The sequence below is a fragment of the Schistocerca gregaria genome, chromosome 5 (genome assembly GCF_023897955.1).
Source record: "Schistocerca gregaria isolate iqSchGreg1 chromosome 5, iqSchGreg1.2, whole genome shotgun sequence".
Taxonomy (NCBI): domain Eukaryota; kingdom Metazoa; phylum Arthropoda; class Insecta; order Orthoptera; family Acrididae; genus Schistocerca; species Schistocerca gregaria.
The window spans coordinates 48,953,742-48,975,657 of NC_064924.1; positions in this window are offsets into that span (position 1 = coordinate 48,953,742).

Here is a 21,916-nt window from a genome sequence, read left to right on the forward strand (position 1 = left end):
GAGATGTTGCTGTGCTGTTCCGGTCTGGCAATAGGTTTAGAGGGAAACTTTCATATCCCGAATAGAAAAATATGTGTTGTCTGGACTGTGGAGTTCTAGTGACTGGAGTGGAATGTTAGGAACAGGGCTTGAGGAAATGGAGGATCAATAATTTCCAAGATCTTCGGCAAACTAGAGTCCAGAAGTGAATTATAACAAGTAGTTTGAACGTGATTGTAAAGTGGAGGAGCTTATTCTTCGAATTGGGCTTCATTTATGACGCTCATAATACCTAACATTTTAATTGTTATTTATTTTTTTCATTTCGCATTTTGGATAGTGATGAGTGTCCCAAGTAGGTGGTCCGATCTTAATCTCGAAGATAAAAGATTCGGTGTCAAAACTATGCATAGCGTTCAGGTGAGTGAAAAAGCTCCTACGGCTGGTGACCTCGTCCGCCCCCAGTCTCTTCAACCGCTGGACCGGTACGGCTATTGTACAGGCCGTCCACATTTCTGGGAATCCGTCAGCCTTCCCCCTCGCCGGCCACGCTCAAAGCTGGCTGGCACATAAAACAGCGATCGCAAGGTGGAAGAACAAATGACTAAAAAATTCTGTCCGTCATCCCCGCTAATTAGTTCCTTAACATGCAGGTATAGAGCATCCGATCACTGATTTGCATAACGAAGCACGTCCACGGCATTTTAAAGGCAGTTTTCATATACATAGTGACAATTATTGAACTAAATGAAACATAATCGTCATATCTTCTGAAAATTTGGCGTTAGTAGGTTCAAACTGCACAGTCGGCCACGGGGCATGATGGAAATTAGTTTGTGCAGGAGCGTTTGGTTCAGCGACAAACCCCGCTTTCGTTTGGACGGATTCGTCATTTAGCAAAACTGGCTCATTTTGGGGACTAAGAATCAGAGCCTTTTCACCCTCAACGGATGACTGTGTTGTGTGCAATGTTCAGTCACGGAATAATCGGTGCGATATTCCTCGGTGGCACGGTGGCTACCGAACGGTACGTGAAGGATTTCGAAGATTTCGTCCCCATTATCCAAAGTGACCCTGATTTCTACAAGACGTGATTCATGTAAGACGCAGCTCGACCCCCATCGAGCAGGAGGAGTACTTTGTGGGATTGTGGCTCTGGCATGGGACTCGACTGGCCGCCATATTTTCCATAGCTAAACACATGTGACTCCTTCTTTTGGGGCTATATTAAGTGCAAGATGTGCAGAAATAACACCAAAGTCATTGCTGAGCGGAAAACAACCATTCAGGATGTCATCGACAGCATCGATCATCCGACACTTAAGCGGGTCAGACAGAATTTCGCTATTTGTATCTGCCACTTAATCGTCACAGGCATATCGAACATGTCATAAACTCAATCGGAGTATCTACAGTGACGTTTACACGTTGAATAAGGTATGTGCACGCCGTACTTTGTAGCTAATTTACCTTTTGTTTATATATTTCAGTAATTGTCACGCTGTATGCAGAACTGGCGCGGTAGGTCTTACTTCATCTACATCTACATCTACATCTACATGACTACTCTGCAATTCACATTTAAGTGCTTGGCAGAGGGTTCATCGAACCACAATCATACTATCTCTCTACTATTCCACTCCCGAACAGCGAGCGGGAAAAACGAACACCTAAACCTTTCTGTTCGAGCTCTGATTTCTCTTATTTTATTTTGATGATCATTCGTACCTATGTAGGTTGGGCTCAACAAAATATTTTCGCATTCGGAAGAGAAAGTTGGTGACTGAAATTTCGTAAAAAGGTCTCGCCGCGACGAAAAACGTCTATGCTGTAATGACTTCCATCCCAACTCGTGTATCATATCTGCCACACTCTCTCCCCTATAACGCGATAATACAAAACGAGCTGCCCTTTTTTGCACCCTTTCGATGTCCTCCGTCAATCCCACCTGGTAAGGATCCCACACCGCGCAGCAATATTCTAACAGAGGACGAACGAGTGTAGTGTAAGCTGTCTCTTTAGTGGACTTGTTGCATCTTCTAAGTGTCCTGCCAATGAAACGCAACCTTTGGCTCGCCTTCCCGACAATATTATCTATGTGGTCCTTCCAACTGAAGTTGTTCGTAAATTAATACCCACGTACTTAGTTGAATTGACAGCCTTGAGAATTGTACTATTTATCGAGTAATCGAATTCCAACGGTGTGAGGAAGGGGCAGAAGACCTGCCAGTTAAAGTCTATAAAGAGTGTTTCGCTGGGACGCCTGCCTACTTGTTAACCATTCTTCCGCCACTGTACCTCAGCTCCCAGCAGGTGCGGGGAGACGGCGCGCCGGCCGACACCAGATCTGCCCTGCAATTAATTAGCGCCGCCCCGAGCTAAGTGGCTTAGCACTCCGGCGCTAATTGGAGCCGGCAGCCTTATCGCGTGCCCGTCGCCTTCTCCTCCGCTCCTCCTCTGGACGGGGCCCTCGCACAGAACGCGGCTTCTTGCGGCATTCCGCGACACCAGTCCTCATTCTGATTTACGGCCAAGAACTGGAGCGTGGCGGGACTGCGGGTCGACCTCCACAGCACATCTCAGTACGTCAGGCTTTATGGGACACCTGCGGGTTGTACAGTACACGTAGTGCCGTGGTAGACACTGCTTTCTACACTTTATACACTGACCAGCTAGAACACTGATAGTAGAAACGACTCGTCGTGGCATGGAACAAATCAGGCCTTGATAGGTCGTTGGGGTGAGTTGGCACAACTTCTACACAAACATGTCGCGTAATTTCCGTAAATTTCGAGAGGGGGGGGGGGAGGGCAATGCTCTCTGACGCCACTTTCCGTCTGAACTGTGAATTTACTTTCAAAATCTATTCTTAAAGAATTTAGTTTATTTACTAGTGATTCATCAAGAACACTAACACATTTAATCACACTAGCTGAGCGTGGAAGAAGTTGCCAGGAAGTAACAGATGGAAAAGAAATTAGTTTTAACAAATGTGAATTTTATTCCTAAAAGCTTTTTCAAAAACAGATTTAAAATACAAGCAGAAAAGCACTCTCGTAATATGAAGTTACAATTTTATCTAGAGGCAAAAGAACAATATTAACAGTATGAGCCTTCGGGCTGAGAAGCTTGCCTGCTCCCATTGAACACGGCCGTTGTCATGACCGCTCACAACAATCTCTGAAGGAGTACACTGGTGCAAATCAGCAACACACCAGATTACTATCAACAAAAAAATTTTAGTAATTCACACAAGCACGTAAAGTATGCAACTCGTAAGATGGATGGAAATGGTACAACACTCAAATTATTTGCCACCGAAAGTGCAATACTTTTTTTTTTCCAAGACCCTTACGGTGGAAGGGTGGCATTCTTATAACCTAAAATGACTATTTAAATAAAACCCATAAAATGCAGACTTACATAAAATGTACAACATGCTCTACATTACACATATACCACCTGGCAATATGATAGGCAAGATAAAACATATTTCAAGAATTCGGCCTTTAAGCAATAAATTCATTAACACCGAATCCGACAAACATGACAGAGGCAGCTATTAACGTACGGCAAACCGATAGACAGACAGACAGACACTAACGGCCTAACAAATGGTGACCAGAGACAGACGAGGAAGCTGGGGACGAGAGACTGAGCAAGTAGAATTTAACAAGTAACTGAAAGAACATATCACTAATCTAATAACTGCAATTTCTGGCAAAGACCTGGCGCAGCACTCCCAAAACGCTATCCCGAACCGTCCGCTGCCAGTCGCTTGAACGGACGCAGGAAGGCTCGCCGATCTCCCGTCTCACAGCGTCGCAGCTCGCTCCAGCCACACCGACGTCGTGAGTTGACTCCCGTTCCTCTCGTGTCGGCCGCGAAGCCACTACGCCTCGCTCGCTGTACGGCGCGGCCACTGGACTCACGTGGCGACCTCACATGCGCCGACGCTCAAGGCGGACAAGTCATCTCGTGTCCCTGTGCGCGACCGACCAACCGATCGATCCAACCGCCAATGCCCATTGCCTGAGCAAACTCGAACAGACTGGCGGCCTAACACATACTAGCACTCTGGACGACCGACAACGCTAATCGCCTCACCAATGCGGACGAGAGACAGACTAACTTGGTTGACCAGCTGACCAGACTCGCCCAGACTGATAGACTGCCCTGGCTGACCAACTGCCTTCGACTGACTGCCCCTGGCGAGCTCATAGCGCCCCTTAAATGCACGTGAACAGGCACCCTTTCCCATCAGAGGGAGACACCTAAGCCGCGACTGCCACAGCGGCGCCACCGCCAGAAACGGAGGACGACTGCTTCACACTACCCGCTGGGGCGCGCTCTTCAAAACAACAAGTTTACCAGCGTCCCAGATGTGTTCGGTCCGGATAAGATCTGACTAGTCGGGGGACCAGCACATCTATTGGAACTCACCACTGTGTTCCTTGAAGTCCTCACCTTGTGGCATGCCGCATGAAACATGATCGTCCTGAAGAGAGGTACGTGGTCCTCAGCCAATGTACAATACTTCTCGGTCGACATGGTGCCTTGTACTAGCTCCACTGAAGTCACTGACGGCCACGTGAATGTTCCCCAGGGCATAATGGAGCCGCCGCAGTATGTCTCGGGGAGCTGTTCGGGTTCGCGCCCTCCATCTGCATTATGAATAAGGTACAGGGGTTCGTCAGACTATGCAACGCACCACTACTGCGGCATCGTCCATTGCCGGTGGTCAAGTGCTCGTTTCAGTCGCAGTTGTCGATGTCGTAGTGTTAACATTGGCACGTGCATTGGTCGTTAGTAGCAGTGGACCATTGTTAGGAGTGTTCGCAACACGTGTACTCTGCACACCACTAAAGTCTGATATTAGTTCCGCCACAGTACGTCACCAGTCCTGTTTTACCACTCTGCCCACACTACGACGTCCGACATTTGTAATGAGAGATGGCCAACCAACCCCATGACGTCCGGACGCGGTTTCACCTTGGTTACGCCACATGTTCAAGACACTAACCACAGCATTCCTCGTGCGTCCGACGAGTCGTGCAGTTTCCGAAATGCTTGTTCTGTGCTTCTAAGCCATCAAAATCTGCCCTCAATGAAACTCAGAAATATCGCGCGCATTCTCTATTCCACACAGACAGCACAATCACTAATAGTACATGCAACGTGGATGTGTCTGACTAGCAGCCATTCCTCTCCAGGTAAAGCTGCTATCGCCTGGAGAGGCTTATATCGATATTAGTGATGGCAGTGATTATAATGTTCTGGCTGATCAGTGTACACGGTCCAGTTACTTTAAGATCCCTCCAGGAGACTAATGTGGCTATCATCAAAGCATGGAACCTCTTCTGGGAGTCAAATAGCTTGTTTCCGATGCACCACAACCCGTTTACTGTAATCCTAACACGCTTAAATCGACGATACAACACAGAAATTGTGTAGCGATTGAATACTCTAGGCTCCATGCTGACTTCTCTTCGAGAGACTAACATGTCTATGATCAACACTTGTAACCTCTCCTGGGTGTCAATTAACTAGCTTCCGATGCACCATAACAAATTTATTCTAACAATGGCATCCTCACATGGACGATACTACAGGCTACAAGCCGACCTAACTCCGAGAGGCTAACGTGGCTACCATCAAAGCATGGAACCTCTCCTGGGTGTCCATTAGCTTGTATCTGATGCACACCAACACGTTTTCCGTAACTCCCGCACCCTCACATTGACGATGTAACACAAAAATTGCTCCGCTACTGTATACCACACGCTCCATGCCGACTTCTCCAGAGAGACTAATGTGGCTATGGTCACCGTATGGCACCTCTCCTGGGAGCCCAGTAACTGGTTTCCAAAGCACAACAACCTATTAAATATAACCCTCGCACCGTTACATTACCAACGTTACACAGAAATTGCGGCGCGATGGAATAATACATTTTTCATGCCGACTACTCGCGTCGAGATTAACGTGGCTATGGACATCTCATGGAACCTCCCCTGGGAGTCTATTAGTTTGTTTTCTATGCATTCCAACACGTTTACTTTAACCCTCACACTACAAATTAACGATGTGACAGAGGAATTGCGTCGCAATTGAATACTATAGGCTTGTCACCGAGAGACTGTCGTGGCTACGGTCACCTCATGCAACCTCTCCTGGCAATCCAGTAGCTTGTTCCTGATGCACCACAACCTGGTTCCATGTAACCCTCGTACACTCACATTGACGATGCAATACAGAAATTGAGCCTCAATTGAGTATCAGATGCTCCATGACGCCTTCTCTCTGAGAGACTAACGTGGTTATGCAACCTCATGGAACCTCTCCTGGGAGTCCATTAGCTTGTTTTCGATGCACCCCAGCCAGTTTACTGTAACCCTCGTACCCCCACATTGACGATTCGACACAGAAATTACTTCGCCATTAAATACTACACGCTTATTGAGGACTTCTCTCCGAGAGACTCAGACTACTGTCACCTCATGCACCTGCTGTGAGCCGGCCGCGGTGGTCTCGCGGTTCTAGGCGCTCAGTTCGGAGCCGCGCGACTGCTACGGTCTTAGGTTCGAATCCTACCTCGGGCATGGATGTGTGTGATGTCCTTAGGTTAGTTAGGTTTAAGTAGTTCTAAGTTCTGGGGGACTGATGACCACAGATGTTAAGTCTCATAGTGCTCAGAGCCATTTGAACCTGCTGTGAGTCCAGTAGATTGCTTCCAATGCACCACAATCTATCTTCTGTAACATTGGCACACAAACATTGATGAAGCAACATAAAAATTACGTCGAGATCGATTACTAAAGGCTCAGTGAGGTTTTCTCTCCATGAGACTACCATGGCTACGGTAACAGCATGGAAACACTCCCGGGAGTCCATTAGCTTGTTTCCGATGCACCACAACCCATTTATAGTAACACTCGCAACCTCACATTGACTATGTAACACAGAGATTACTTCACTATTGAATACCGTGCGTGGCATGCCGATTTCTCCCGCGAGACTGTCGTGTCTACGGTCAGCGCATTTCACCTCTCTTGGGAGTACAGTAAATGGTTTCGCCAAGAGACTAACGTGTCTACGGTCACCACAAGGAATCACTAGTGGAAGTGCACAACAGCCTTCGCACCATCACAATACCGATGTGACACAGAATTTGCGTCGCCATTGAAAACTTAGGCTCCATGCCGACTTCTCTCCGAGAGACTAACGTGGCAAGGGTCATCGCATGGGACCCCACTGGGACACCATTAGCCTGAATCTGATGCATCACAACCTGTTGAAATTACCACTCACACCCTCACATTGAGATACGACATCGAAATTGCGTCGCGATTCAATACTCACTACAGGCTCCATGCCGACTTCTCGCCAAGAGACTAACGTGTCTACGGTTACCACAAGGAATCACTAGTGGAAGTGCATTAGCTTGTTTCCAATGCACTACATCCCGTTTACTGTAACCCGAGTACCCTCACATTGACGATGCAACACAGAATTTTGCGTGGCGATTGGATACTCAAGACTGCATGCTGATTTTTCTCGAGAGATTAACGTGGCTACAGTGACCGAATGGATGCCCTCCTGGCAGTCTATTAGCTTACTTACGATACACCACAACCTGTTTACTGTATCCCTCGCACCCTCACAATGACGATTCAACACAGAAAGTGCATCCCGATTGAATACTACAGGCTCCATATCGGCTTCCCTATGAGAGACTCACGTGGAAACGGTCACCACATGAAACCCCTCCTGAGAGTCCTGTACCTTCTTTTTGATTCATCACAATCGAAATACTGTAACCCCCGAACACTCGAATCGACGATCCAACACAGAAATTGCATCACGATTGAATACTATAGGCTCCATGACGACATGTCTGCGAGAGACTAACATGGCTATGGTCACCACATGGAACCTGTCCTGGGAGTTCATTAGCTTCTTTCCGATGCACAACAATCCGTTAACTGTAACACTCGCAGGCACACATTGACAATGCAACACATCAATTGCTTCGTGATTGAATAATACGGGCTCCATACTGACCACTCCGAGAAACTAACGTGGAAACTGTCACCACATGGAACGTCTCCTGGGAATCCACCCACACCCTCTCATTGATTATGCTACACAGAAATTGTGCGACATATCTCTAAGAGATCTCGACTACGGTCACCAAGTGCAACCTCTCCTTGGCGTCCAGCAGCCCGTATCTGATGCACGACAACCTGTCGTCTGTAACTCTAGCACACTCTCACTAACAATAAAAAATAGAAATTGCGCACCGATTGATTACCACAAGCTACTTGCCAACTTCACTCCGAAAGACTAACGTGGCTACAGTCATCGCATATAACCTCTCCTGGGAGTCCAGTTGCTTGTTTCCAATCCACCACAACCCGTTTACTGTAACCCTCGCATCCTCACATTGACCAAGCAATAAAAAACTGCCACGCGATTGAACTCTAGAAACTCCATGCTCACTTCTCGTCGAGAGACCAACGTCGGTTCGTTCACTGCATGGAACCTCTCCTGGGAATTCATGAGCTTGTTTACGATGTACCAAACCCCGTTTGCTGTAACCAACGCACCTTCACATTGACGATGCAACACAGGAATTGCGTTGTGACTGAATACTACAGGCTCCATGCCGACTACTTTGTCAGAGACTAACGTTTCTATCGTTACCGCATGGAACCTCTTGCGGGAGTCTAGTAGTTTGTTTCTGAAGCACCTCAACGCGTTAATTTTAACTCTTACACTCTCACATTCAAGATGTCACACAGAAATTGTGTCACGATTGAACTCTACACGCTCCATGACGACTTCTCGTCGAGAGACTAATGTTGATTCATTCACCACACGGAACCTCTCCTGGGAGTTCATTAGCTTGTATCCCATGCACCACAACCCGTTCACTGTAACGCTCGCACCCTGACACTGACGATGTAACACACTGAATGCCAACGGCTCCATGACGACTTCTCTCCGAATGAATAATGTGGCTACGGTTACCGAACGGAACCACTCTTTGGAGTCCATTAGCTTCTTTCCGATGCACCACAACCTGTTTACTGTAGCCCTCACACCATCACACTGACGATGCAACACAGAAATTGCATCGCGATTTTACACTACTGGCTCCATGAGCACTCCTGTCCGAGAGACTATCATGGCTACCTCATGCTACCTCATGCATCCTCTCGAGGGAGTCCATAGCTTGTTTCCGACTCACCACAACCTGTTAGCTTCTCACACACTCACATTGACGTTGCAACATAGAAATCGCGTCGCCATTAATTCTACAGGCTCCATGCAGATTTCTCTCTGACATACTGACGTTTCTACGGTTACCGCATGGAAACGTCTCGTGAGAGTGTAGTAGTTTGTGTCCGAAGCACCACAACCCGTTAATTATAACCCGCGAACTCTCACATTTATGATGTGACACAGAAATTGCATGCTCCATGCCGACTTCGCTTCGAGAGACTGACGTTCTTGTGGTCATCGCATGGAATTTCTCCTTGGAGACCAATAGCTTTTTTCCGGTACACCACAACCCATTATTGTAACCCTCGCAACCTCACATTGACGATACCACACAAAATTGCGTCGCGTTTGAATACTACAGGCTCCATGTCAAATCTCCTAGAGATAAACGTGGCTATGGTCGCCGCATGGAACCTCTCCTAGGAGTCCATTAGCTTCTTTCCAAAGCACCACAAATCATTAACTGCAATCCTCGCATCTTCAGATTGACGATGCGACACAGAAACTGCATCGCGGCTTAATACAACAGGCTCCATGGATCTAGGGGACTGACGACCTCAGAAATTAAGTCCCACATGCTCAGAGCCATTTGAACCATTTGTGAGATACTAACGTACCTATGGTCACCGCATGGAACCTCTTCTGCGAGTCCATTAGCTTGTTTCTGATGCACCACTACCCATTTTCTGTATGCTTCACACCCTCACATTGGCGACACAACACACAAATTGCGTCGCGATTGAATAATACAGGCTCCATGTTGACTTCTGTCCGAGTGACTCTCGTGGCTATGGTCACCACATGGTGCCTTTCCCGGAGGTGAAGCAGTTTGTTTCTGATGTACCGCAACCCGTCTATTGTAAGCCTGCACCCCCAAACTGGCAACGAGCCACAGAAATTGCACCGAGATTTAATACTACCGGTTCCATGCCCAGTTTTATCCGAGAGAGTAACGTTGCTACGGTCACGTCATAGAATCTCTCCTGTTAAGCCAGTAGCTTGTTTTCGATGTACATTGACGATGCAACACAGACATTTCGTCGCGATTAAATACTTCACGCTCCATGTCAAATTCTGTCTGAGAGACAAACATGGCTTCAGGCACCGCACTGGAATTCACCTGAGAGCCCATTAGCTTGCTTCCGATGCACCAAAACCCATTTACTGCTACCCTCATATTGATGATTCAACACGGAAATTTCGTCGTAATTGACTACTTCAAGTTACATGCCGACTTCTCTCTAAGAGATTAACGTGGCTGCGGACGCCGCACGGAACCTCACCTGGGAGTCCATGTGCTAGTTTCCGATGCACCACAATCTGTTAACAGTAACCCTCGCACCCTCACACTGACGACCGGACTCAGAACCTGCGTCACAATTTAATAATACAGGCTCCATGACGACTTCCCTATGAGAGATTAACGTTCTATGGTCACCGCACTGAACCATTCCTGGGAGTTTGTTACATTGTTTCTGAAGACCCACAACCCGTTCATTGTAACCCTCAGACACTCAAATTGACTATACAACACAGAAATTGCGTCGCGATGAAATACTACATTCTCCATGCCTTCTTGTCTCCGAGAGACTAATGTGGCTATGGTCACCACATGGAACCTCTCCTGGGAGTCCAGTAGCTTGGTTCTGATGCTGCACAACCCAGTTACTGTACCCCTCACACCCTCACATTGACGATGCAGCACAGAAATTGCGTCACGGTGGAATACTGTTGACTCCAAGCCGACTTCTCTCCTAGAGACTAATGTGTCTGTGGTCTCCACATGGAACCACTCCTAGGTGTCCATTAACTTGTTTCCGATGCATCAAAACCCGTTTACTGTAACCCACGCACCCTCTCATTTACGATGCGACACAGAATTTGCATCGCCATTATATACCACACGCTCCATTCCGATTTCTCTCCGAGACTGACGTGGCTTCGGTCTCCACATTGGACCTCTCCTTGAAGTCCATTAGCTAGTTTCCGATGCACCACAACCCGTTTACTGTAAACCTCACTCCATCACATTGACGATGCGACACAGAAATTGTGTCTGGACTGAATACTACAGGCTCAATCCTGACTTCTCTGCGAGAGACTAACGTCACTATGGTCACCGAATGGAACCTCTCCTGGGAGTCCGTTACCTTGATGCCGACGGACTATAACCCGTTTACTCTAACTTTAGCATCCCCACGTTGACAATCCAAAACAGAAATCGCGTCGCTGTTGAATATTGCAGGCTCCATGCCGACTTATCTGCGAAAGACTAACTTGCCTACGGTCACTACTTGGAACCTCTCCTGGAAGTGCGAAGCACCACAGCACCTTTATTGTAAACCTCGCACCCTCACATTGACAATGCGACACAGTAATAGCTTCAAGAATGAATACTACAGGCTCGATTAATTCATTCATTTCCAGAAAAATGGTTGAAATGGCTCTGAGCACTATGGGACTTAACATCTGACGTCATCAGTCCCCTAGAACCTAAAACTACTTAAACCTAACTAACTTAAGGACATCACACACATCCATGCCCGAGGCAGGATTCGAACCTGCGACCGTAGTGGTCGCGCGGTTCCAGACTGACGCGCCTAGAACCGCTTGGCCACACCGGCCGGCCATTCATTTCCAATCATGGTAATTATACAAAGAGTAAAAGTAGCTGAAATTGTTTGTGAAGCTCAGTTATATATTTCTTCCAGTTCAAGGTTTCATCAATATGCATATCCAAAAATTTGGTGACTTCTACCGTACTTACTGGCTTCAGTTTGTGTTGTTGGTATATCTCCATCTGTTGTACAGAGCTGAATACAGTGTGTTTTCTTAAAATTGAGGGAGATATTAACAACCTCTTCTGTTGCTTTCTCTCTTATTGGATTTATTATATTACTAGAATCATCTACAAAACTTGTCATTTCCACATGATGACTGTTAAGAGGAAGCTAATTTACATATATAAGGAATAGAAGTGGACCCAAAATTCAGTACTGTGGGACTCCCTTCATGATTGCTAGCCAGTCACTAAAATTTTCTCTCTTTCCAAACTTTTTGAATTATTCAGCACAACATTTAGGATTCTGTTCGTTAAACATGTTTCAAATAATTTGTGTTTAACGCTATCAGTTCCGTTAATCTGTGATAAAATTACCAGCTGTCGATGTTTTACACTGAAGAACAAAACAATGTAATACCGTGTACGGCATACGTAAGCACACAGAAGTTCCGAAACAGGTGGTGGAATGTACTCGACTATTGTCTGAAGTGGTACTGGAGGGAACTGACCATGAATCAAGCAGGGCTGTCCATAAATCCGTAGAATTGGAGAGGGTGGAGAGCCCTTCTGAACATGACGTTGCAAGGTATCCTGGATATGCTCAACAATGTTTATGTCTAAGGAGTTTGGTGGCCAGAGGAAATGTTTAAACTCAGAAGAGTATTCCTGGAGCCACTCTGTAGTAATTCTGAACGTGTGGGATGTCGCATTGTCGTGCTGGTATTGCCCAAGTCCGCCGGAATGCACAATGGACATGAATGGATACATGTGATCAGGCAAGATCACGGGCCCCATATGACTCGAACAACACACACCTTACACCATTAGAGAGGCTCCACAGGCTTGGACAGTCCCCTGCTGTCATGCAAAGTCCAGGCAGAGATTCATGAGGTTGTCTCCACCTACACGTACCTCCGTTCGATACAATTTGAAACGAGACACCTGCCCGACCAGGCAACATATTGCCAGCCATGTTGCCAGTCATCAACAGACCAATGTCGGTGTTGACCGGCCCAGGCGAGGCATAAAGCCTCATGTCGTGCAGTCATCAAGGATACACGACTGGGCCTTTGGCTCCGAAAGCCCATAACGCTGATGTTTTGTTGAATGATTCGTACGCTGACACTTGTTGACGGCCTAGCATTGAAATCTGCAGCAATTTGCGGAAGGGTTGCACTTCTGTCATGTTGAACGATTCTCTTTAGTCGTCGTTCGTCCCGTTTTGGAAGGATCTTTTTCCGGCGACAGTGATGTTGCAGATTTGATGCTTTACCGGTATCCTGATATTCACGATACACTCATGAAATGGTCACCAGGGAAAATCTCCACTTCAAATGATTCAAATGGCTCCAAGCACTATGGGACTTAACAATTGAGGTCATCAGTCCCCTAGGACTTAGAACTACTTAAACCTAACTAACCTAAGGACATCACGCACATCCATGCCCGAAGTAGGGGTTCGAACCGTAGCAGCCGCGTGGTTCCGGACAGAAGCGCTTAGAACCGCTGGCTTGGATATATTGTGTCCCATGTCTTGTGCGCCGCCTGTAACACCATGTTCAAACTACTTAAATGTTGATACCTGCTATGCAACAGCAGTAACCGATCTAACAATTGCACGAGACACTTGTTGTCTTATACACTCCTGGAAATTGAAATAAGAACACCGTGAATTCATTGTCCCAGGAAGGGGAAACTTTATTGACACATTCCTGGGGTCAGATACATCACATGATCACACTGACAGAACCACAGGCACATAGACACAGGCAACAGAGCATGCACAATGTCGGCACTAGTACAGTGTATAATCCACCTTTCACAGTAATGCAGGCTGCTATTCTCCCATGGAGATGATCGTAGAGATGCTGGATGTAGTCCTGTGGAACGGCTTGCCATGCCAGTTCCACCTGGCGCCTCAGTTGGACCAGTGTTCGTGCTGGACGTGCAGACCGCGTGAGACGACGCTTCGTCCAGTCCCAAACATGCTCAATGGGGGACAGATCCGGAGATCTTGCTGGCCAGGGTAGTTGACGTACACCTTCTAGAGCACGTTGGGTGGCACGGGATACATGCGGACGTGCATTGTCCTGTTGGAACAGCAAGTTCCCTTGCCGGTCTAGGAATGGTAGAACGATGGGTTCGATGACGGTTTGGATGTACCGTGCACTATTCAGTGTCCCCTCGACGATCACCAGAGGTGTACGGCCAGTGTAGGAGATCGCTTCCCACACCATGATGCCGGGTGTTGGCCCTGTGTGCCTCGGTCGTATGCAGTCCTGATTGTGGCGCTCACCTGCACGGCGCCAAACACGCATACGACCATCATTGGCGCCAAGGCAGAAGCGACTCTCATCGCTGAAGACGACACGTCTCCATTCGTCCCTCCATTCACGCCTGTCGCGACACCACTGGAGGCGGGCTGCACGATGTTGGAGCGTGAGCGGAGGACGGCCTAACGGTGTCATGGAGACGGTTGCGAATGGTCCTCGCCGATACCCCAGGAGCAACAGTGTCCTTAATTTGCTGGGAAGTGGCGGTGCGGTCCCCTACGGCATTGCGTAGGATCCTACGGTCTTGGCGTGCATCCGTGCGTCGCTGCAGTCCGGTCCCAGGTCGACGGGCACCTTCCGCCGACCACTGGCGACAACATCGATGTACTGTGGAGACCTCACGCCACACGTGTTGAGCAATTCGGCGGTACGTCCACCCGGCCTCCCGCATGCCCACTATACGCCCTCGCTCAAAGTCCGTCAGCTGCACATACGGTTCACGTCCACGCTGTCGCGGCATGCTACCAGTGTTAAAGACTGCGATGGAGCTCCGTATGCCACGGCAAACTGGCTGACACTGACGGCGGCGGTGCACAAATGCTGCGCAGATAGCGCCATTCGACGGCCAACACCTTGGTTCCTGGTGTGTCCGCTGTGCCGTGCGTGTGACCATTGCTTGTACAGCCCTCTCGCTGTGTCCGGAGCAAGTATGGTGGGTCTGACACACCGGTGTCAATGTGTTCTTTTTTCCATTTCCAGGAGTGTATAAGCGTTGCCAGCCGCTGCGCCATATTCTGCCTGTTTACATATCTCTGTATTTCTTTGGCGCTTCAGTGTATTATTTGAGGCGTTTAATATTTAGTGGGCGAATTATAAACTTTGCAAAAACAGACATAATGTCTGATGGGATAACAGCATTCAGTGATTTTATAATGTTACTTATAATCCGTCTTGATTTCAAATTTTTTATTCATATGACCGGTTTCGGTTCATTCACAACCATCTTCAGATCTGATATTTCAGTTACAGCAGTAACCAGTCCAAATCCAGCAACTTTCATGTGACGCAGCATGTGAAAGTTGCTGGATTTGGACGGGTTACTCCTGTAACTGAAATATCAGATCTGAAGATAGTTCTGAACGAACCGAAACCGGTCATATGAATAAAAAATTTGCAATCAAGACGGATTATAAGCAACATTATAGAATGTATAAACATCATTCTCAGTCGAGCAAACCTTCTGCTATTCAAAATGTGACGTACTAAGTAAGTTATTTCTACTTAAATGTGAGACTATCTTTGGTGCCATTCCTTTTTCCAATATTTTGGGAAAAGACATCAGCACGGAAATTGGACACCAATTGTTTCTGTCTTTCTTGCAACCAGCTTTATGGATGTTTAAGAATTATATATTTTAATCTATCTGGAAAAATTCACTTTTCAGCGATGCTTTATATACATGGTGATTCCATGACTGTTACAATCTTTCAGAAATGATGGAGAACGTTAGATGTATCAATTTGAGGTAAAGAATCCTGGTCCAGAAACGACCGAGCCCAATGTTATAAACGAAAATCGTTGCAATATCTCTGTCAGTGGAGCTGATCTACTAGCCGGCCAGCGTGGCCGTGCGGTTCTAGGCGCTACAGTCTGGAGCCGCGCGACCGCTACGGTCGCAGGTTCGAATCCTGTCTCGGGCATGGATGTGTGTGATGTCCTTACGTTAGTTAGGTTTAATTAGTTCTAAGTTCTAGGCGACTGATGACCTCAGAAGTTAAGTCGCATAGTGCTCAGAGCCAGCTCATCTACTGCAAGCTCTTTGGTTTCCATATGTTGTGAGGCGGTGGTACAGACCAACGTAAGAAAAAAATTTCTAATGAACATTGGCTCTAAAATGCCCCCCGCTTCCCTCCTAAAGAGCTATGGGCACTTGTTCATCTTTGCTACTGTAAAACACAATTTTTCTACTTAACAAATTCCCGTAGCTGTGAAGCTATGCGTTTGTAGAGCCAGTATTTATTTTGTTTTGACCCATAGTACAATGTGTTAAAGTTGCCTACAATGTTTCTTGGTAACAACAGTATCGGTACACGTATTCGACAGTCAGAAACATCAGAAAGACTTTCTCTTATAATTTGCGATTCGGTCATTTCTAGACCCAAGTCCCTTACCCCAAACTGATACATTTTACTGTTATCCATCGCCCCTGAAATTTTGTAATATCATCATGGAGTCACCACATACATCGGTAAGGACGCTGTTAATTAACTTAGAACAACTTTTCAAATGTGTTTTTAAAATTTCATCAACACTGTATGAGTTTTTGCTTTTCAATTTTTTAGTATTCTGTTAACTTCATTGCCGGCCGGTGTGGCGGTGCGGTTCTAGGAGCTTCAGTCTGGAACCGCGAAACCGCTACGGTCGCAGGTTCGAATCCTGCTTCGGGCATGGATGTGTGTGATGTCGTTAGGCCAGTTAGGTTTAAGTAGTTCTAAGTTCTAGGGGATTGATGACCATAGATGTTAAGTCCCATAGTGGTCAGAGTCATTTGAGCCATTTTTTGTTAACTTCAGAGAAGGTTTTAGGTGCCACTTCTAGTTGCTTCAAGACTTATAGAATGACATTTCTGATATATCCTCCTCTTTCATCTCAACCATTTAATTCTACTTTTACTGCTACGTTTATAAAATGATTGATGTATGCTGAATGTATAGGAATTACATACATTTTGGGACAAAGTTTTAATGAGTGATTGCCTGTTATTTGGTGTTAGAATGCAAAGCTATGCATATCCAAAAGCGTTGCGCTTATGTTAAGTTAGTGAGTGTGTCTGTGACTACTTTGTTATCGTTTGTATCCAGATCGCGCTTTCATTTCAATGCAAGGACAAAAACGGTCGTATCAGACTACACAGCTTAATAGTTCTGGGCTTTACTGAACTACTCACGTCAGTAGCTCAATGTTATGAGACGGCACACATCTTACACACTGCAATGCAAAAGGAATAATATGTACATAATTACATTACCAGCAGAAAAAGGGCATTCATTACTATAGATTAAGACTGTCTTTAGAAAAAAATGGGGTGCACAACGCAGCAACAAAATTTTTTGATCATTTATCCATTGGCATAAAATGCGTGACAGACAGTTAAGTCGAATCTGAAAACAAACTGAAAAAGTTTCTCCTTGAGAACTCCTGTTCCGTAATAGAATTTCTGTTTTTGTAATCTGTAAAAGGTGCTGGGTAGTAATTACACATATCTGTATTTTAAAAAATGTAAATGATCAGCAAGTTGTTCTACTTACAAATGAATGTGTAATGCGATTGTAAAACTGTTCGTTCGACATCATTACGACTGATCGTACAAATGATCCACGGCGCACATAACTCTAACAAACTAATGGAGTCGACCTTTTAAAATCATGTGTGAGCCGACTGCAGCGATGATTTTAAGTAACACTCGTCAATTATTCTCACTCATTAGATACACTTGACAATAAATCAATGCGCGCGTGATACAAAGAGCTCCTGTAGAAGGAAATAAAACTCTGTGTGGCGTAAATATACACCTGCCCGAAAAATAATCTTTATTGGTCATATGTTCACAGCGATGCTGCTTCGTTGTGAAATATCTTGCCTTGCGCTACTAACACTATATGCAACGCGTGGTACGGTCCAAAGACAAAGGGGATGTTCTGAGGAGAAGGAAACGGAGGTCTTCGTCAGGATCAGAAAGTGTGGCACTCCGGAGTAACTGTTTTTCTTTCTTATATCGTTTGATAAGAATACTAAAAATTACACGTAAATCTGGCCAGTTATACAAAACCTCACTATCATAATTTAGAGACACTATTGAGTACAGTGCGGAGAAGGACCAGTTTTAGCCAGCGACATGAATATGAGGGCTGAAACATGGGAATTTACTTTGTACTGCGTATATGAATGGTGTGGCACGATGCTCCTTCTGGCACGATGATCCGTCTGTTATTGAGGCAACTACCCTTCTCCGTAGCCATGATCGCACTGGTGCTGGACTGTGATCTATCCGGTTGGAATCATAGGTGACGAAAACTTTCCTCCACCAGTATTTCGGCGGACGGGAAGAAGCGGTGTTGGCCTAAAGTTCCTGATGACAACACTGCGCCAGTGGCCCGTATTAAATTATAAAATACTCTGCAGTGCCTCATGGAGTAATCGCATTATACGATCATAATTTTAAATAAAATTACTGAGAAAGAGGTGTCTGTCAGTTAAATAAAATTAGTAAAAACCAGTCTCGATCGCACAGTCATTTTTAAAAATATTACCGGTCTCAGAAGACCATCTTCCGATAATGCACTGTAAAGATAGGAATAGCTGAAATAACAGAACGTTAAAAAGACTGTACATCAAAATGATGTGTCGTCACCCATCCGACTGACGACGATGACTATTGGAACAGCTGTGCTGACCGCAGGCGCTAAACTGCTGCTGATGGCTGAGCAGCCGCGGGTTAAAAAGAGTGGAAGAGGGCGCGTATGAGCCGTATGACGTCAGCGTCAGCCAGTGGCGAGAGTCATGTGTCGTATGTTAGGATTTGAACGTCAATTTAAAAATGTACTTAAATTTAACTGTAAACGGATTAAAAAAGGAATTTTAATAACCTACAGATATCGTGTCCGTTAAAAACAGTTCTATAAACATTAAAATACAAGCCAATGTGATACGTTAAAGTGTAACCCAGAACGCCGTTGAAGGCGATGGTTGGCACTACGATAACGCTTTTTGCACAGCAGTTGCTATTAAGGCCCGGTTATCATTCAAAATGGTCGAAAATTCGCTTTTTCAATTGTGTTTTTTGTAAGGTACATGCGCCTAAAAGTCTGGGAAGAAAACGTTTTTTAATCCGTACGTTACAAAAATTTCTACAGCCCACTGCTCGAAGCTGTACCACGGCTGCCGTTGGACGCTCTGAGCTGCAGACGCCCGGCTCAGGGAGAAAACCTGTCGTGCCGTGACGCACGTTCACAAAATTATTTGTATTGCAGTATGCATGCAGACCTATTGGCCGAAGAAGCTAACGAGCAACAGGTGCAGGCTGCTTTACGCAGCATATCCAGCTCCGACACACCGGCTTTTCTCTCCAAAAAGAACGAGGGACTTGCTCTCCAGGAACAATTCGAGTTAGACGAAGGGCTGATAAACAGTCCTGTAATGCGGAATAATTTGTGGTCAGCCATACTGGATGAATCACAATGAATTTTGAAAATGTAACTTCAGATTTGTGTTCAGCGACATCAACAATACGTAATAACATTTAGTTTTTTATTGAACTAAAAATATATATGAATGTTTTCCCTAAACTTTAAACAGGTTTCCTTCGAGAAGCGATTTTTCAAAACTGCATTCAGCATGAATAAAAACGGTTCAGCCTATTATCTTTGACCCCCGAAAAACAAACATTTTGCTTGGAAACTTATAATATGCGAAGTTTGTTATTACATTTTATTTTTTGTGAAGCCCAAAAATGGAACTCAAAGTTCGAGTTAAGAGCGTTAAATTTAAGGTTATTTCGTTGTGGTTTGCTGTAAACCCCCATGAATTTCGAGTAGTATCGACTGCTGTTATCCATGTTACTGAGTGGTTACACTGCATGCAGTTTGCGTAGTTCAGACTCGCAGCCCATTGATTAAACCATCGTTACGGGCGTCATTTTTTGTGTTGAAAATCTAAAGTTGAAAGTACGATCAGTCATAATCCTCGAATATATCTTTTGCATGTATTTCCATTGTCTCAACAAAAAAAATCGCAGACTTTGCCTGTTATTTGCTCAATTGAATAAGAATATATCAGAAAGCTTTTGATTTTCTGTATTATTTTGAACAAATTAAATATGCTAAGGGGAATACTGATGTATTTAATAGTTACGTAGGTACTTTTTATATCTTACTCTGTTACAAATATGGAGAAATGCACGTGTGACATCACTAGGGGACACAGGAAAGCCAAGCAGCTGACCAGGGAGACCTAATTATGAATGCAGTTAAGATTAGGTGGGGGTTGTCAGGACCTGCGGCCAAGTGAACTGATGTGCGTGCCCGAGCCGCGTCGGGTAGCCGCGCGGTCTAGGGGTGACGTCACGGTTCGCGCGACTCCCCCGCCGGAGGTTCGAGTCCTCCCTCGGGCATCGGTGTGTGTCTTGTGCTTAGCGTAAGTTCGTCTAAGTTAGATTAAGTTAGATTAGATTAAGTAATGTTTGAGTTTAGGGACCGACGACCTCAGCAGTTTGGTCCCTTAAAATTTTACAACAAATTTCCAAAATGCGTGACCGACGATTTGGTGCTATTCGAGAAGAGCACGATCGTGCTGGCAGCAGCTGTCGCCCTCTCCCTTCTCCCATCGTCACACATCAAATACAAGACACCACACTATGCGTACACCCTTTACAGTCATTTATACTCAACAGATACACTGAAGTTACACCTCTCATACACCGCAGGAAAGGGATCATTCTTCGCAAGGGAATAAAACCCACTCCGATTAGGAGGCCGAACATCTCCTCAGGGTCCCCCAGCAAGTAACGCCACCTACTATAACTTTCCGCATTCAAAGTACTGATTGCGACGGGAGTGGATGTACGCGCTTATCTCTCACGAAATGATAGGCTGTCAACAAGAAACTTCACTGATTTGCAAATGCAATTAAAACCGACTATGAGCCATAGATACTTGCGGTTTGCGGCACTATGTAAAGTACCTCGAAAAGGTTTGTACAAAAAAAAGTTAATACCCTTCCACATGGAATACTTTCGTAGCCCGTAAAATGTCTGGATTATCCTCTATCTCACCTCAAGTGTGCTCAAGCATGTCTGTGATGATGGATGCTATTGCATCCACAATTACCGAGCGAGGGGCCCAGTGGTTAGGACAATAAACTCGCATTTGGGAGGACGACGGCTCAGACATGCGTTCGCTCATCCTGATTTAGGTGTTTCGTGATTTCCCTAAATCGCTTGAAGCCAGTATGTTTCCTTCGGGAGGGCATGGCTGCGTTCCTTGTCCATCCTTTCCTAATCCGGGCTTGCGTTAAACGTTAAACACTTATCTCCTCCTCCTGCTGCGCATCCACAAATCTTCTGTGGAGATCGGCAGTGTCACGACCACGCGAGGCGTGCACAATGTCTTTCACATAATACCACAGGGAGAAATCCAGATCGGTTAAGGCCGGAGATCACACTGGCCACTTAGTTGGACCATCAAGTCCTATCTACCCCTGCGGACGGGCCGCTGTGGCCGCTTCAGTCCGGAACCGCGCAGCTGCTACGGTCGCAGGTTCGAAGCCTGCCTCGGGCATGGATGTATGTGGTGTCCTTAGGTAAGTTAGGTTTAAGTAGTTCTAAGTCTAGGGGACTGATGACCTCAGATGTTACGTCCCATAATGCTTAGAGCCGTTTTTGTATCACTGCGGAAATTTTCGGTGCAGAAAGTACGAATACGTGGACTCTAGTGCAGTTGTGCACCATCCTACTGGAAGATCACATTTGATTGAAATGGAAGAAGCTGACCGTCAGTAAATTGCTCAGCTATGTCCTGATAAACGGTTCCTACTTCCT